The sequence below is a fragment of the Gymnoscopelus braueri genome (assembly GCF_963280865.1).
Source record: "Gymnoscopelus braueri genome assembly, chromosome: 11".
NCBI lineage: Eukaryota > Metazoa > Chordata > Actinopteri > Myctophiformes > Myctophidae > Gymnoscopelus > Gymnoscopelus braueri.
Genome location: NC_137613.1, coordinates 13,163,275 through 13,183,098, shown reverse-complemented (window position 1 = coordinate 13,183,098; position 19,824 = coordinate 13,163,275). Strand labels below are relative to the sequence as shown.

The 19,824-nt window shown below is 38.8% G+C and overlaps 2 protein-coding genes across 2 annotated transcripts in view; both read left to right on the top strand.

Annotated features, from left to right (window-relative positions):
• LOC308096048 (peroxisomal ATPase PEX1-like) overlaps positions 1-19,824 on the top strand; it is a 643,221-nt gene that overhangs the window by 461,946 nt on the left and 161,451 nt on the right. The gene's annotated exons all lie outside the window — the stretch shown is intronic.
• LOC308094815 (uncharacterized protein) overlaps positions 1-19,824 on the top strand; it is a gene marked incomplete at both ends in the record, with an annotated part of 256,728 nt that overhangs the window by 177,325 nt on the left and 59,579 nt on the right. The window lies entirely within an intron of this gene.

Here is a 19,824-nt window from a genome sequence, read left to right as displayed (position 1 = left end):
TCCGGATGTGTAGTTCTTTGACTAGAGCTATTATACAAGTGAGGACAGAGGAATGTACACTATTCAACATGAAAACATTATGCACGTGCAATATAAGATATTAATATTATCCAGCAATATGAAAACATTAGTGCACCTTGACAAAATGAAAACACATTACATTATTATGAATAGCATTAACCTCAACATAGGGGGAACATAAGCTAAAAATAGCCGATCTACAAGCTCACAACGCGTCGGTTGTAGATCGGCTATGGTTTTGGCAAAGATATTTGGTTTTGACAGAAAAAAATGCGTCATGAGAAATGTAGGTCCGTTTTTACTGAGAATAGAGGGTTCAAGTAGAGGGTTCAAGTAGGCTAACTTCTCATGTATTTTGGATAGTAATTTAATTTATTATTCTGCTATTCTTTATTATGCTCACATAAGCTATTCAGGTGTGGTAAACTAAACAGTGCAAAGTATTCAGGCCATTCACCACAAATAAATAAGGATGTTTACATTTATTGAAGTACGAGTGCATGTGTTATATGTTTGTTCTGGATCGTCTGCCTTGCATTCCCCCTGCAAGAAAACTACAAGTGACAAACCTGCCCAGTGGAGTGAACACAGGACGTATCTGTCCTCTTGGTTGGTGCGCTATCACTGCCGGGTGATAGTTCAACAGTGCTGAACCCGTATACGCGCATCAGCGCCGTCAACTTGTCGCATCTGGGCGGTCTTTCCTGTTTTTCCACATATCAGAGAGAGAGAGAGAGAGAGAGAGAATATTTGGGTCAAAGCATTCATGCACGCACGCATGCACACATGTGCACATGCACGCATGCACACCACCACCATAAGCAAGCCAATAGTAACAGCATCACAACTACTTCACATTCACTCCACTTCTAAGTATGTGCATCTAGAGCCTCCTAAAGCTGTTCTAACGTTTAGATTTTCTAACCAGCGAGTCTGAAGCACCTGACCTGTGCTGTACTGGAATAACACTTTGATATCAGATATGTAGATCTACTTATTGTAACCGTAGTTATTTCACTTTATACTCCATTTTAACAATTTTCAACCTCAGAAAAGTTGTCTCTTTGATTGCTTTTGTTTGGGCTTAAAAGGACGTAACAAACTAATGACCTTCTACAAAACACACATTTGAAGAATGTTTAATGTTCATATTAACTTCATGCAAGCATTCTGTTCATTGATATTCATGCAATCCTTCAGGGTAATCTGCAGCAAGTGTGCAGATTCTTAATTTAGTTCATTGAATTGATTAGTATTTCAAGGTATCTCAGCTATAGTTTAATTCAGGGGTCATCATAGGCGGGAAAAAACAGATCTACACACGTTGTCACATCGTGTTGTGAGCTTGCAGATCACAAGTAGATCTTGTAGATCTGCTATTTTCGCCTTGCGACACCATCATACCACAACGTATAATATAGAGCATAAATGGTTAAAGGCTGTTTTGAATGTATAACCGTAAATTAGGATTATATTCACATACTGTACAGTCCTACAGATTTAGATTTGTGGATGTAATATGCTATTTGGAACTTTCTTAACCTACCGTAAATCAAAATGTCTATCCTTACTAATGTAAACAAACAGCCTCAAAATATTATTGGTACCTTTTTCACATGGTTTGGGAATGTCCAAATGTTTGCTCTTTTTGGATTATGGTTGCTGCTAAAACTGTCATTACTTTTGGGAGCTGATATCACACCTTCTCCATCTGTATTTATCTTAAATGATGTGTCCCGGCTACAACTGAACTGCACACACAAGCGCATCTTCTTTGCTGGCTTAACAGCTGCAAAGAAAATGGTAGCTACAAGGTGGAAACCTCCTCATACCCTAACATTTCGCCAATGGGCTTTACATTTTTAGATATTGTTTATTTAGAACTGTCAACGGCGAGGTTACATGGAGCAAGTGAGAGGAACATTGATATGTGGTCTAACTTCGCAGATGAGCTTAAAGCTTGGTTTAAGTGTTGTACACAGTGTTATGACCTTGCACAGGTATAGGCATGGTGTTTGGACTTTGCATTTTTGAGGACAATGTTGGTGCGGGGAGGGGTGGGTGGGTTCATTATTATTTTTATTATTATTTTAATTAACCTTCTGTGTTGTTTTTAAGTTGTGTATGTGTTTATATCTTGTTTTTGTTGAAAAATGTATTCATTTGAACATAATTGTATTGTCAATATGATAATAAAAACAATTGAAAAAAAAAAAAACAGCCTCAAAATACAGTTTAGGTTTAATGGATTTGTCTTCAGTATTGTGGTAAACCTACAGTATGAAGAGCTGAGTCAATCAACTAGAGCAGTGGTTCGCAACCTTTTCTAGATCACGTCCCACATGAAAATCTTGATAGTGATAGCCCACCCATCTGACCACTAAGTGTTCAGTGCTCAGATGGGTGGGCCGCGTGCAGTGGTGTAAAGTAACTAAGTACATTTACTCAAGTACTGTACTTAAGTACAATTTTGAGGTACTTTTGCTTTACCAGAGTATTTCCAATTGTCTATACTTTTACTTCTACTCCACTACATCTCAGAGGCAAATATTGTACTTTTACTCCACTACAATTATTTGAAAACTTAAGTTACTGGTTACTTTGCAGATATAAATATATTACATTATTAAACATACCTTAACCACTTTAACCCTATTTTTCTACCTAGGCTATTTGAAAATAGCCGATCTACAAGCTCACAACGTGCACATCCCGCTGTGAGCTTGTAGATCTGCTATTTTCAAACATTTCAAAAAAGAGCCTACTAATAGTTGTAACTCAGGTCCGTTTCACTAAGTAGTTTACGTGGTTAAAGCGGGTTTTGGGTGCAACATCGACAAAGTGTTCCTTTAACACTCAGGATGTTTACTGTGTAATAATAATTATAATAATAATACATTTCATTTATAACGCACTTTACATTCTCACGAATCTCAGAGTGCTACAATTAAAAGCAAGGCATAAAGGCAACAAAACAATTACAATAGACCCAACTAGGCTAAACTAAAGGGCCAAAATTTAGAAATTACTGTGTAGTCTCCTCTCCTCTTGTCTGGCGTCCTCTAGCTCTGGTCCAACGCTATGGACCAGAGCTAGATGTCCTCTAGCTCTGGTCCATAGCGTTAGGAGTTCTCATAACGCTATGGACCAGAGCTAGGTGTCCTCTAGCTCTGGTCCATAGCATTAGGAGTTCTCATAACGCTATGGACCAGAGCTAGGTGTCCTCTAGCTCTGGTCCATAGCGTTAGGAGTTCTCATAACGCTATGGACCAGAGCTAGGTGTCCTCCATCTTCCTCTGTCCATCACTGCAGGGTTCCCTGGGTTCTCTGGCAGATGCTCTTCAGATGGTTGGGGCACCTGGATGTGTAGCAGCTCCTCTGGTAGCTCCTGGGGGACAGACGGCCACACATCTCCTTGTTTCTTTCTTCATCTGGGACATGGTACCAAAACCTGCAAAAGGAGAATGATGAAGGATGTCTATAGTCCGGCGATTCCCAACCTCCACAGCTGAGCCGCAAGGGTATTGCATAACTGTCAAAACACTAAGATTTTAAAGATAATATCATCAATATTAAAAGATTACTGTGAAAAAAACAATGATGGTATTTTTTTCTTGAAAACCTGATAGATTAGAACTTAAAGCATACTAGTAAGTTCTATTGATCCAAGCCAGAACACGATTTGATTGATTGATTGATCATTAAAATAATCGTGCACTGAAAATGCACACGGCCCACCCATCTGACCACTTAACACGGCGGCAGTAATGGCTTTTGAGATGTTCAAGTGGGCCCTGATCCAAAAGGTTGTGAACCACATGCCACCCTGTGTTAAGTGTTTCCATCAGTGATCTTAACATTGTGCTTGCAGTTCTTTCCTTACTGTGGGCTCTTGTCTACTTAGTCCATGAGCCAGAGCCCCAACATTGAGCAATGATTATCGAAAGAGTGGGCAAAACCTAACCTGACACCGTCAAATGGAAGAAGCTTGCGACACACATTTGTTTCACAGCCTACTTCCCATCTGAGACTCCGGTCGCAGAATCGATGACAGACGTTTTTTCTTTTTTTTCAAGCTACTAGGCAGGTGATTGGATGATCCCGCCCCTAGCAGCCGCTGATTGGTTCGAACACGCAGTGTTCGGGCAGCTTTACTCCCTGCGCAATCCCAGACCTCCTTCCTGAAATCAAATGCAAATGAGATTTCCGGAGGTAGGGGGGTTTACCAGGCTAGGCAAAACCTAAAATTGTTTATAGGGTCAATATAAGTAAACAAATATTTGATAACCTTTCCTCAGGAGCAGCTTTTTCATATTTATCACACATTTTGTTATTTTCCCCATACGTACATGACAGGTGAAAAAAATGACAAAATTAAAAAAAGAGTTATCATAATTAAGCTTCCCCAGTTGATTACTTACATGAAGACAATGATTTATCGTAAGTTTTCTGAAATTGTATACTTAAATATGCAAATTGGGCATTTAGTCCATGAGCCAGAGCCCCAAAATTGAGCCAGATATTGAATATTCCCTTTGACTCCAACATCTTAACAAAATGAAATAAGAATGTTGACTCCAATGTTCCAATGTTGATTCTGGAAAGTTATGCAAATTCTGGCATATTTTCCTAATGCCTAATTTGCATATTTAAATATACAATTTCAGAATGTAAGTAATCAACTGTGGAAGTTTCATTATGATAACTATTTTTTTAATTTTGTCATTTTTTCACCTGTCATGTACGTATGGGGAAAATAACAAAATGAGTGATAAATATGAAAAAGCTGCTCCTGTGGAAAGTTTATCATATATTTATTTACTTATATTGAGCCTATAAACAATTTAATATAGGTATGGTTTTGCCCACTCTTTCGATAATGAAATCTTGTCTGGCTCATGGACTAAGTCTTGTCTCTCTCACTGCCAGGTCCCATCAGGAATGCTGCTCCTCAGGCACAGCCAGTGGGTGGAAAGTCTGGTGACGTGAGGTTAAGCGCTGCCTGGAGCCTGCCTGCCTGGCCTGACAGACAGGCCAGGCAGGCCAATCAGACGGCAGGCCACCGGGGATTGTCCCGCCCCTCCCGGCGGCCAGTGTCAGTGAGGAACTGACATTAATCTCTCACTTGTGTTCACGCTGGTTAGTTGTATAGGAGTCAGTAATGTGTGAGGATTTGTATGAATTAGATTTTCAAGTCTAAAGCGTATGCCAAGCAGTGAAAGGTAAGAGATTCTCTTAAAAATTTTCAACCTTTTAATAATGAAGAAATCTGGCTGCAGAACCACTGTAGGTTTCAGGGTTTGTGAGCAGGAAACAACAGTCGGTACGAACTGTTGGTTACTTGTGACCAAGTGCAAAGAAAGTAATCTCCATTCTCATGAAGAAGTTTGCAGCTCACAAATCACAAACTATTTACAGATAAATGTGATGAATGTTAGGTGTGGTAATTTGGTTATTTCTCTTCTATACAGGAGACATGGCAGCGGCCAGACGTCATGGTAGGTCACAACACATTTTTTCCCTGATAGATGACAAATATGGTGATGGCAAATACGAGTGAGACTTTAGTGCTGAGTATTAATACTTTGTGTAGTGTCTGATGGTAACAAAACTAGCTACTTACTACTGGTGGTGGAAAAAGTACTCAAATGTTTTATACTAAGTAAAAGTATAAAGTACTCTGTTACAAGTAAAAGTCCGGAATTCTAAATTTAAAAGTACAAAAGTATTGGTATCAAAATGCACTTAAAGTACCAAAAGTAAAAGTACTAAAATGTTTGAAAATAGCAGATCTACAAGCTCACAACACGTCGCGACGGGTTGTGAGCTTGTAGATCGGCTATTTTCAAACACCCTAGGTACAAAATGGTTCTAAAGTGGTTAATGTATATTTTATAATGTAATAATGTATATCTACAAAGTAACTAGTAACTAAAGCTGTCAAATAATTGTAGTGGAGTAAAAGTACAATATGTGTGTCTGAGATGTAGTGGAGTAGAAGTAAAGGTAAAGTACTTGAGTAAATATACTTAGTTACTTTACACCACTGCTTACTAGTAAACTACTAAAACAGTGTTACTTCCTCTTGGGTGATCAGGTGAGATTCAGGACAAGGGGCGGGGCTTCACGTGAGCACGCTGTTATTGGTCAGTGGATTAAGATGCTGCTTGGCAATTAGACAAATAAACACAATGGCCGCGTTTCCCAAAGAGATTCGTAGAGATGCTGCGTTGAGCATCTGCGCAGGTTCTACGACCGGTCTTACGTGTGTCCACACAATCTGCGCAGTACCATAGCAGCCACGTAGATTTCAGGTTCATGCGCAGCCTACGCAGCTTGCGTAAGAGCCTGGGACCCGGCGAAACCTACGCTCTACCCTCATTAGTAGCAGCTGGTTGTGCCCAACGTGCAATCGCTTCCCACGTCCACGGCGTTACGTGTCTGCTAAAACTACATTTGGGAGACAGAATAGCGTATCCTACTCTCCTCCTACTTCTGCGAGAGGCGTAGCCCTGCAGTGCTGGCCTACGAAGCAGTTTGTTACTAGCGCCCTGGGTCGGTAGTAACACCCATCGTAGCGAAATAGATCTATGAAAAGACCGACCGACCACACACACACACACACACACACACACACACACACATTTAATTTATATATATATATATATATATATATAAACAGTTAGCTCTCGTGCACATCCAGGGTGGAGGTGCTGGTTTGGCAAGAGGATGCATATGAAAAGAAATAAACCTTCCCTCTGCTTCTCTTAGGAAGGAACCGCACACTCCCAATGATGATGGACTCAAGACTCAGTTAATGCTTCATTTTTAGGCTTTATTTAGCACTGTGCTAAATAAAGCCTAAAAATGAAGCATTAACTGAGTCTTGAGTCCATCATCATTGGGAGTGTGCGGTTCCTTCCTAAGAGAAGCAGAGGGAAGGTTTATTTCTTTTCATATATATATATATATATATATATATATATATATATGTATATGTATGTATGTGTGTGTATATATATATATATATATACACACACACACACACACACACACACACACACACACACACACACACACACACACACACACACACACACACACACACACACACACACACACACACACACACACACACACACACACACAACGCGGGCAGCTGCGCTGCTTCCAGCCCTGATTCAGAGCGTTAGTGGGTACAGCCACACATGTCGTAAAGCGTCCGTCAAGTTTCCGTACGGACGCCAGAAGTCCCGTCCACTCCCATGTTAAGTTTAAGACCGGAAGTACCGTTCCGTTTTTCTTTTTAACATGGAAGTGGATGGGACCTCCGGCGTCCGTACGGCAACTTGACGGACGCTTTACGGACATGTGTGGCTGTAGTTCACTAACGCTCTGAACCAGGGCTTCGTCCTCTATATGCATGAACCCGAAGTTTACAAATTGTACTCTCACGGATGATCCGATCGTCTGATAAAAATATTAAGCATATGGCAAGTTAACTAAAGGTATATAAATGATGCTGAGATAAACATGTTTACTTAATTTCGAAGTTTTATAGTTAAACGTTATGATGAAAGTCCCCAGTTCCTCTCACAAAGTGACAGCTGTTGCGCTCGCCATGTTTATGAATGGTTAAAACATCTTTTGAAACTAGCAGATCTACAAGCTCACAACGCTTCACAAGCTTGTAGATCAGCTATTTTCAAAAGATTTTAATACATATTAATTTTGGGAAATGGGACATTCTGCATTCCTTTTGGTATTTTAAGTATATTTAATTTACTTGCATAATGGGGACACTTTAGTGTTTTATTTACTTTGCAGATGTCAACTCACCACTGTAATTTCATTCATAAATATATTATTCAAAAGTTGTATTTGGAGTGGACTGCTTCAGGACATCTGACAGTTGCCTCTGGTATTTTTATGATCCATTTCACTTTCGCAAAGGGTGTTTAAACTGCAGTGTAGCGTAGGACAGCCCTACATAGTTTACGTAGGCTTTACGTAGACTTCGTCCAGGAGGTCTTTACGTCTATGCTGTCTCACGAATGTAGTTTTAGCACATACGTAACGAGAACCTACGACGATGGTATCTCCTGAAGCCAGTTTAGATGGCGCGTTGGGCACACACAGCTGCTACTAACGAAGATAGTGCGTGGCGGGGTTGCTACTGCGCAGGTGCCTGGAGGCTCTTACGCAGCTTCTAGGCTACGCAGGAGCTCAAATTCGTTTGGGAAACCTGGCCAATGACTGTATGTTGTTGTATGTAACAGCATGGGTGTCGTTGGGGGAGGACGTCCGGTGCTATTATAGACCTGGATGTTTTATGAATAGCCCTGGAGTTCATCTGGCATTTCTTACATTAAGAAGTCCCGCACACTGTATCTTGCTGTGGCAACTCACTTTTTTTAATGACAAACGTTTCGGTCCGTCTGGACCTTCCTCAATAGTGTCAGACACTATTGAGGAAGGTCCAGACGGACCGAAACGTTTGTCATTAAAAAAAGTGAGTTGCCACAGCAAGATACAGTGTGCGGGACTTCTTATTTGATTCAGATTATCTACTATCCAACGCACCTGAAATAAGCAACAGTGGATGTGCGATTATTCTCTCTACATTTCTTACATTAACCCATTAAGTCCAGGAACGCATCTGTGTGTCATTTTAAGATGTCTTTGAGCTATTCCAAAATAGCAGATCTACAAGCTCATAGCGCGGCACCGAGTGCCGCGCTATGAGCTTGTAGATCTGCTATTTCTGAAACAAAAACATGGGAAAAATAATAATTAGGCATTTGTAGAATCAAAGATTTGAGTAAAAAAAAAGCTCATAGTGCGGCACTCGGTGCCGCGCTATCAGCGTGTAGATCTGCTATTTTTTAATGGCCAAAGAAATCTAAAAATGACACATGGATGCTATCCCGGTCTTAATGGGTTAAAGGCCTCGAAAATAAATGTATTGATGATCCAAAAAAATATGCTTTGGGTTAACAGATTAAAGATGGTATTTGGCAGGGGTGTGTGTGTGTGTGTGTGTGTGTGTGTGTGTGTGTGTGTGTGTGTGTGTGTGTGTGTGTGTGTGTGTGTGTGTGTGTGTGTGTGTGTGTGTGTGTGTGTGTGTGTGTGTGTGTGTGTGTGTGTGTGTGTGTGTGTGTGTGTGTGTGTGTGTGTGTGTGCGCAACATTTACATCCTCTATGTGTACTCTCAGCCAATAATTAATTGCTGTAATTGGAGGTCATGTCATATAGTATCAAATCCCTTTGAAAGTTTTGGCAGAAAATGTGTAAAATATATCCTCTTTTCCAAAACATTCCCTGAATGTGACAGGATGTCATTCATAGTAGCAGGTTAAAAACAGTTAACAACAGTTAAAAACAGTTAAAAACAGTTAAAAACAAACAGCATACAAGGCCGTAATACCACAGAAGATGTTCATTGTTGTTTCTTATTTATCAGTCTTATAGCCTGGGGGAGGAAAGTGTTCTTCAGTCTGCTTGTGCCAGCTTTGAGGCTTGTGTCTGTATTTAGGCCAGGTGTCAGATAAAAAGGCAGAAATCAAACAGAGGTCAAATATAATAAATAAGAAAACACTGAGTTAACCCATTAACACCGGGAACGCATCTGTGTAACCACTTTATCCATATTTTATACTTTGGCTATTCAGAAATTAGCAAATATACAAGCTCATAGCGCGGAGCTTGTAGATCTGCTATTTTTGAAAAATCGTGAAAATTGGTGCAAATCTTTGAATATATATATATTCTAAAGCGAACATTTTTAACTCAAATCTTTGCTTCCATGGGGGGTCCCTGGAAGAACATATTTTGAGATGGGGGTCCGCGGCCAAATACATGTCATTTTGGGGGCCCTTGACATGAAAATGTTTGAGAACCACTGATTAGAGCAACATAAGTTTTTTTTTTTTTTTTACTTTTAGGATTTAGAAGACATTTGAAGAATCATAAGAAGCAAAGATTTGAGTTACAAATGTTCCCTTTAAAAATATATATATTCAAACATTTGCACGAATTTGCATGATTTTTCTAAAAATAGAAGATTGCCGCGCTATGAGCTTGTAGATCTGCTATTTTTGAATAGCCAAAGTATAGATAATGGTTAAAGTGGTTAAAATGTAAAATGACAGATGCTTTCCTGGTCTTAATGGGTTAAAGCTCCCATAACAAGTGTATTATAAGGGCAACGTTTTGACCATGTAGGTCTTCATTAGGCAAATGGATTAAATGAACACCCTAACGTCCACTAATATATCCTCCCTGTTGAGTCACAAACCTCGTATCTCTATACTTAAACTTTTTAAGTTTTTTCATAAATCAATGCCCTACTTCAACATACTACAGTGTCACACAAAGGTAGAGAAAAAAATGCTGATCTACAAGCTCACAGCGTGAACTTGTAGATCAGTTACGTGTTTATAAAGTATTAACAAGAGCTTGTGACTGAATAATAACTACTTGGACATACAAGGTTTCTGTCAGACAGTGAGGATATGAGAAGGTGCTGAGCTCCATTAGTAACTATAACATAACTTGGTTCAAGTCATAAAGACCAAGGCAGAAGCTTATCAGATGTTCTAATCATTTCAGACCTATTCAGTGTTTAATTAGATAAAGCAAAACTCTGCCTTGATCATAATTATGTTTATGTTCCTTGTAGCAAAGAGCTGCTTTGACCTTATAACCTGTTGAATCCTTTTGGAAATTAAGTATCGAAGATATAGAGGGGGTGTGTGTGTGTGTGTGTGTGTGTGTGTGTGTGTGTGTGTGTGTGTGTGTGTGTGTGTGTGTGTGTGTGTGTGTGTGTGTGTGTGTGTGTGTGTGTGTGTGTGTGTGTGTGTGTGTGTGTGTGTGTGTGTGTGTGTGTGTGTGTGTGTGTGTGTGTGTGTGTGTGTGTGTGTGTGTGTGTGTGTGTGTTGGGGGGAGTCATTGTAAAGTGTTGGTTACATCACTGCATGTCTTCTTAATTATGATTATGTTTAAATGAACAGAAATTCTTTCTTCACTAACTGTGTCTTTTCTTCACTCCAGGTGACTTTAAACTCGTCACTAAAGGCTGGGCTTGTTATTACGGTAGTAATGTCACCCTCCCCTGTCACCTCTCTCCTGAGACCAGCGCGTCTTCCATGACAATCAGGTGGTTTAAGGAGTCAGAGTGTATTTACCTTTATAAGAATGGTCAGGTGATAGAGGGGAGGGGCTACGAGGGCAGATTGACCCTAACCTTCCAGGAGCTGCAGAAAGGCAATGTGTCTCTGAGACTGAGAGACTTCAGAGAGACAGATAATGGAGTTTACATCTGTCAGGTCAAACATGGAGAACAGGAGGAGGAGATTGCTGTGGGATTAGTTTCATGTAAGTGACCTACTGTCACTGTGCATTATCATTAACCAGTAGCTGTCAGGTAGAAACCTTGTATGTCCAAAACTGTTACTTTTCAGGAAATGAACAAAAAAAAGAACATGACTGTGTAAAGGATCTAATGTAGTTATTATTTAGTCACAAGCTATTGTTAATACTCTAAATCAAATATTTATACAACCCTAAACTTAGACACTTTCCAAATGTTTTGAATTACCAATAATAGCCGATCTACAAGCTCACAACACGTCACTGTGTGACACGTTGTGAGCTCTTAGATCGGCTATTTTCGCAATTGTTGTGTGACATTGTAGTATGATGCTAGCCTGGTAAACCCTCCCTCCGGAAATCTCAATTCTATTTGATTCCTGGAGTGAGTCTGGCATGAACCGCCTCTCTGCAATATTGGCTGTGTATGCCAAACGGCCGCGCCTATCAGCGTCGTCGCTCATTGTTCTGTGATTGACAGCTTACGTTGGCCAATCAGGTGGCGAGTTCGAGTGAGCCCAAAACACGAACGGCAGCCATCTTTTTCTTGTGCGGCCAATTCTCCGCTATTTTTTTACTTCAAAAAGCTCTCTAACTTCTATTTTGAGGCACGGAATTTACTTATAAGATATCGTTTGGATAGAATGTAGTTGTTTAACTTCATATATGTGGTCAATTAATCATGACAAAGCCTATTTAAAAAAAAATAATTAGAGAACCGGTAGGGGCGGGCAGTGACACCATTGTACCCGAAAAAGGCAACCCATTTTGGGTATGGCTGTCTCAAAAGTCCCGTCGCGTCACATTAAGACTGGTGAACTGCTGATTGGCTGAAGGGGAAAAATTATCATTGGCTGAAGGGGTTGTCAGTCAACGGTATTACTCCCGCCCAACTCCAGCACAGCCAATATTGCAGACAGGCGGATCAGGCCAGACTCACTCCTGAAATGAAATGGAATTGAGATTTCCGGAGGGAGGGTTTACCAGGCTAGTATGATGCAGTAAGGCATTCAGTTACGAAATAACAAACAAACATAAAAGTTAAAATACAGAGATACAAGGTTTCTGCCCGACAGCAACGATATGTATATATAATGATGTAATCATGTTTATCTCTCCATGTATAAATTACACTGTGCTTTCATATAATGGCTATAAGTGTTTACTGTAATCTAAGTCTTCATTATTTTCCATATAGTCACTTTTTGGTCTTTCTGATTTGATTTGAGGCATTTTGATCATAAATATAATGACTTCATTGATGTCATCCAAGTCATCTAATCATATTAAATGATCCATTAAAGCTGCACTCTGTAACTTTCTTGTCTTACCTGAGATTTGAACCCAGGTCACCTGCGCAAGTTTCGAAATTTTTACCACAGAGCTAATAGAGCATGTGTTCTTACACAGGAGAGAAATAGAATGTTGACCTTCATGCAAATCTTTGAGTATATATGTTTTTAAAGCAAACATTTTTATCTCAAATCTTTGAACGTATGTTGCTATAATATCATTGGTTCCCAAACTTTTTCATGTCAAGGACCACCCAAATGATATGTATTTGGCCTCGGACCCCCATCTCAAAATATTTTCTGTATTTGGCCTCGGACCCCCATCTCAAAATATTTTCTTCCAGGTACCCCCAGAAGTTGTAACGGAGTTAAAAATGTTCACTTAAAGAAAAATATACATATTCAAAGATTTGCACAAAAGTTCACGAGTTTTTCAAAAATAGTAGATCTACAAGCTCATAGCGCGGCACCGAGTGCCGCGCTATGAGCTTGTAGATCTGCTATTTTTGAATAGCCAAAACAATCTTAAAATGACAGAGATGCGTTCCCGGTCTTAAAGGGTTAACATATACAGATACAGAATGCATGTTAATACCAGATATAAATGATGGCATACTGAGGAAGATTAAATGAATGAATCAGAAGATTCTTATGGAGGATAAACTTGATTCCTGAGTAGTGTGGAGGTGAATGTTTTGTGCAAACATTAAAAATATGACAAGTTGGTGCCCACAAGGCTGGTTAATAATAAATGGCATGGACTGTAGAAACAGTTGACATGAATAGCAAATAATCTTGACATCAGACAATAGATTGATTCAAGTACTGAACACTTTTTTTTTCACTATGAAACTGATCATTTTACTATAAACCAATCTGTCATAGCAGATGAAAATGTTTCACTCTTAATATATACTATAGTGTAGAATTGTATCTCTAAGCTGACATTTAGTCACTTCACAAATGAAATTAGAATGTTGTAATTAGAATGCTGAATCATTATGATTAATGAAGCAAGATATTACTTTGTAAAATAATTGATATAGTCGATTAATCTAACCCATTCTATTATTGCATTCCATATTTCAGGTTCCTTAACAATTTGCTAATTATTAGTAATCTTTTGGTTTATGAAGTATCAGTTTTCTAACCATTCCAACCATGCGTTTTCTCTTTTCATGAATGATGAATATGAACGTGAACTAGCTTGTGAGTAAAAAATCAATTCTACTTCATGGCGTCCAATATGTTTTCAGATTGACATAAAGTTTTCACCATAGCAGAATACAAAGTTAACTCTGTACTTGTACCACTTTTTCCCCTCTATACCAAATATCTTCATTAAAAGTAGCCGATGTACAAACTCACAGGCTAATTTATTTAATAATTTAATTTCTTATTCCAGGTTATTTAATAATTTATAAGAAAACACTCGGTCATCTTTATGTATAAAGTTTTCTAAACATGTGTTTTTCTTTTTCTTTTTATGCATTATGAATATGAAGTTGATGGTGTGTATCAAACATTATTCTACTTCATGTTCTCTGATGTGTTTTAAGATTAATATCACGTTCTCACAATCATAGAACACAAATTGAATGGATCTAATAAGTCTATTAGCAGTTCCACAGATAAATATTGTGAAAATAGCTGATCTACAAGTAGATCACTTACAACAAAGGTTATTTTATTAGTTTGTAATGATAATAATTAAAAGATGAGTGTAAAAATCTAAATGTTAACAATAATGATCTGACTCACAATCAGAAGACTTTTTATCATCTTAACAGAGGAAGGTTTTACTATACATACCGTAGAAAAAATTACTTTATTGATATTTTAAACCCTCTAAAATGTGCTAGGTACGCCCTTTTTTCCCAGTACACTCATCTCTTTGGCAAAAATAGCTGATCTACAAGCTCACAACGCATTGCGATGCGTTGTGAGCTTGTAGATCAGCTATTTTTCACAAACTTTCCCCTCAGAATAGGGATGCTGGGGTTCAAGTGGTTAAGCTGACATTTAATCACTTCACATATTTGATCTACATGTTTTGTCTGTGTTAATTTGTTGAAGAGTTGACCTGTTTGTAAATGTTACAGATAAACACTATCTAAAGATGAACAGAAACAGTAGCAGACCTTACTGCATACAGTACCATATACTGTACAACAGTGGTTCTCAACCTTTTCAGGCCGCGACCCCCCAAAATAATCATATTTGAACTGGGGACCCCCCAAAATAATCATATTTGAACTGGGGACCCCCCACGCTGACACGCTCTTGGAATTGTAGGAGTTGAAGCATTCAATTTTAATTGACTCGGTTTCACAGATAAATATTGTGAAAATTGCTGATCTACAAGCTCACAACACCTTGCGTTGTGAGCTTGTAGATCGTCTATTTCCACAATGTTTGCCTCTTTCTTTGGTAATATTTGACAGTTTGGCCTTTATGTTTAAAAGAATAGTTTGTTGATTACTTTTCACGCTATAGCCAAATAGTCTTTTTCCCTTTTTTATTTTAGAGGTATTAAAAAGGTCTTAAAAGTCCTTAAATTGTCACTTTAGAAATGTGCAGATACCCTGTATACTCTTATACTGTGTGTTGGTTTGTTTACTGTTGAGTGAGAAAACAATGTTGCACATTAAGCTAATCATCTGGGGACCCCCCAAAATAATATGGGGACCCCCCTGGGGGTCCTGACCCACAGGTTGAGAACCACTGCAGTACAAAATAGTGTCATTTAAGTTAACAGCCAAACTGATTCATAATATTGACAGATTATCAAACACAATTATGAGATAGCAGATTAATTTATTTAATAACTCTATGTTGTGTCTAGGTTATTTAACCACTTCAACCCCAGAATCCTTATTGTGGGGAAGGCTTTCACAGAAAATAGCTGATAGACAAGCTCACAAAGTGTCCTACCTACTGCGACGCGTTGTGAGCTTGTCGATCAGCTATTTTCAGAGAAAGCTTTCCCCACATAAAACAGAAAAGACACTAGTATAGAGCCCTGAGAGACCCCGGTCAACCATATAGGGTTAAAATAGTTAAACAATGGAAATAATAATAATAATCTGTCATCTTATCATCAGCCGAATACAAACTGAAGGAGTCTTAACCAATGAAACCCTCTATACTTAGAGAAACAGACCTTAACTCTGTATTTGGATCACTTTTCCCCTCTATACCAAATATCTTCATTAAAAATAGCTGATGTACAAACTCACAGACTCATTTATTTAATAATTACATTTCTTATTCTAAACAAATGTGTTTTTCTTTTTCTTTTTATGCATTATGAATATGAAGATCTTGGTGAGTATCAAACATATTCTACTTCATGTTCTCTGATGTGTTTTCATATTAATATCATGTTCTCAAAATAATAGAACACAAATTGAATGGATCTAATAAGTCTTCACAGTGAATGAACATTGTATTTTACATTGCTTGATGTTTCAAGTCTAACATTTTATTACAAGTATGGTGTAATTTGCTTTTATGAATACAAATATAAGTTATTATTAAGGTCATGAGCTTCCCAAATCACCTCTTGTACTAATGTTTGCAGTTTTAACCAACCATAGAGTTTAAGTAGTTAACAATTAAATGAATAATAATAATATGTCATCTTTATGTACAATTTGTTTTTCTTTCTAAACAGCCATTGTATCTTATATTGGTTCAGGTTTAAAACATTTAAGGTCATGAGATTACCAAATCACCTCTTGTAGCCTACTAATGTTTTTAGTTTGAATACAAAACCTACAAGACCTTTTCACATTATTATTTATTTAAACAGGTTTACGGGTTTTATTGAACAAAGGCTGGGGGGGAGAAGCAAAGAGGCAAAGGGACCAGGCAGAGACATAGTCAAAGGGGGAGCGTGGGTCAGAGTTCTGAGGGGGCAGTCTGCATGGCGCCTGGTCCAAGAGGGGTAAGGCTAGCCGTGGTCCGTGGGTCCGGTCCTGGTCCAAACAGTACAAAATGGTGTCATTTAAGTTAAAGGTAGGGTAAGTGATATTTTTGGGTTAAAACAAAAAGTATTTTTTTTAAAGGTTAAAGCACTATATTCTGATAGTAATCATTGCTATAGAGTGTTTGTTCAGTAACAGGAGTCTCCCCGTCTCTCCAGCTCTATAATAAACAGAAAATACATTTTCCGGTAGGTGTCAAAATCTCAGCCAATCAGGAGAAAGTACCACTTTTTAAGCTTAATTTTTATAGTGTTCCAGTTCCAATTTTGCTTGCTCATTTCTTAGTGTCATCACTTCCAATTTCACTTGTTTAATCTATATCCTGATTGAGTTCTCTATCCTGATTGGATAAAATTGGAAATGAAACTGAAACTGAAACGAAAATGCATTTTCTGTTTTATAAAGAGCTGGAGAGACATGGAGACTCCTTATATGGACAGGACACTCTGTAGTAACGAGCACTATCAGAACATAGACCCATTTTGCAATTATTTGAATAATTGCAAATCACTTACCCTACCTTTAACAGCCAAGCTGATTTATATTATTGACAGATTATCATACACAATTATGAGATAGCAGATTAATTTATTTAATAATTCTATGTTGTGTCTAGGTTATTTAACCACTTAAACCTCAGCATCCTTATCGTGGGGAAGGCTTTAACAGAAAATAGTTGATCGACAAGCTCACAACGTGTCGCATAAGGGTCAAATCCAGATACAGGCTGACTTATATGCACCCTTCCCTGGTCCTGACAATTTAAAAAGTCTGTTGCCACGCCATTGACCATCTGATCCACTCTGCATTGTACTTATGTCTATAGTAAGTTCTGCTTCTGAAATTGGGTTCTCTAAAAATTGTCTTTAGTCTGCAGAAATAGTAGACATTTGTATCTGGATGAAAGGAATCAGGTAGGTGTTATAGGCAGGTTAGATGAGACATACTGTACTATTTGCATGAGCTGAATAACTGACTCAGACTCATAGTATGATTGCATTTTAATAACATATATTCTGATTGTCATGCAACCAACCAGTGTATCAAATAACCTTGAGAATGAAGAGATATACATCTGGAGACGGGGAATTCATTATCTAGCCTTGTAGCAGTTCATTTAATGCATTGCTTCAGAAACCATAGTATGATATAATTTGGCCTCTAATAGAAGATGTAAACATCTCTGATAGGTTGAAACACCTGGGGTCTATTCCACGAAAGCGGAATTAAATTATCCTGGTTTGAAAGGCAAATCCAGGTTTGACAAGCCTGCGCTGTTCAGCCTGGTTTATTCAGTTCCACGAACGCCAAGCCGGGCTGAGAAGGAGAGGTTTGTCGAGCCAGTATCGTTAAACCAGGCTGAATGTGAGTTCACATATTCCTATAAAAGACCATGAAAGTCGATAGCAGAATCCTTGAACTTGACCAATCATGGAGCCCAAAACCAGAGCGGCGTTCTTCTCTGTGGCTGAACTGCAGCACTGCAGCAGCTCATGAAATCATACAAGGAAGTAAAATGTATAATAAGCAAGAGAGGAAACACAGCCGCAATAAATATAGATCCAGGGAGAAAGCGTGGCAAAGTATTGCAGACAAATTAAATGCACAAGTTGTCCAAAAATATGCAATTAATTTATATACAAATCCATAAATATATAATTCAGTTAGGCTTAAACATAAGGAGTTTAAGTGAATGTTGGAATTATAATTACACACTTAGAATAATTTTCTAATTTCTAAAATCAAAGATCTACAAGTGAAAAGCTTGCCTTTTGGCGCCGGGGGTCCCCGGTCCACGGGGGTCAACGGGGGTTCGGGAGTACCCGGCCCCCCGTGTACTCCCGGACCCCCGTTGACCCCCAACAGAGGTCCGGGGTATACGGGGGTCCACGGGGGCGGGGGTCCACGGGGGTCCGGAGGTACACAGGGGGCTTGGGGTACACGGGGGTCCGGGGGTCCACGGGGGCGGGGGTCCATGGGGGGCCGGGGACCACCGGCCGCCATAAGACAAAAACATTTCGGGCTTGTAGATCTTCGATTTTCGCATAAGAATTGAATAAGTGTGGAAAAACTCATTGGTTTATGATTGGAGTCATTGGACTAACAGCTATTTCACAAAACTTGAAGAACAAGGCACTGGATTAATAAAGCTTGGCTTTTAGCCTGGTCCGGACCAGGCTAACTTCACAGCTAAATTGCCATGGTAACTAAGGCAGGATTGCTTCAATTTTCTTTTGTGAAACAGGATCATGGATAAACATATCCAGGTTTACTGGCTAAGTTAATCTGCCGAGCTAACTCAGCTTTCGTGAAACCGATTCCTGGATAATTTAAGCCAGGATAGCCGATTAAACCCGGTTTAAACCTGGTTTATCCCTAATCCAGGTTTCGTGGAATAGACCCCTGGTGTGATATTAGTGTTATGAAGAAATGTATCTGACCTGATACAAAGTTGAGAAAGTCATCGTCTGAGAGTAGGAGTGAATCAAAAGGCCAATGGGATCTGGATTGGTTAAATTGTCCCGCAAGAGAGTTCAAAGGTCTGATCACATATCACAACAGTCTTCTATGAAGTCGGTTGTTATCTAACAGAAAATGAAAGTCTGTGCAAGAAAAAAAGAATCACACCTACTCACCCGGTGTGAATAAACAGTGCTTTTTGGCCCAAAGGATCCCTTCCAATATGTTGAATACTTTTGTAGAGATACATGCTGTTGGCTGTGTCTTTGGTGTTTACTGTACTGTGGTAAAAAGCCAAAAGGAAACTAAACATCTGTTACAGGAGAGAGCAGATGGTAACTTCTATCTGGACAGTGTCTCTCTCTGAATGTTTGTGGAGGGGACTGATTTATCCTTAGTTACACCTATAGCTCTGAGTCCAATTAGTTTGACTAAGGCAGGTATGACTGCTTAAATAAGTCATCCCCCATCCTACAATTATAAAACAAATTCATATTGTGGTACTTCTGGATTTATTTAGTTGAGTTATCTTGAACTCTCAGCCCAGCACCCATGGGAGGAGAGTGACATAATTATTCACACAAATCAGTAACTCAGCTTGTATTTACATAATAATAATGTATATAATACTATAATATAATAATATTTACAATAGGTATACAAAGTCTGTTTTTATCTGATGTGTTCAGATT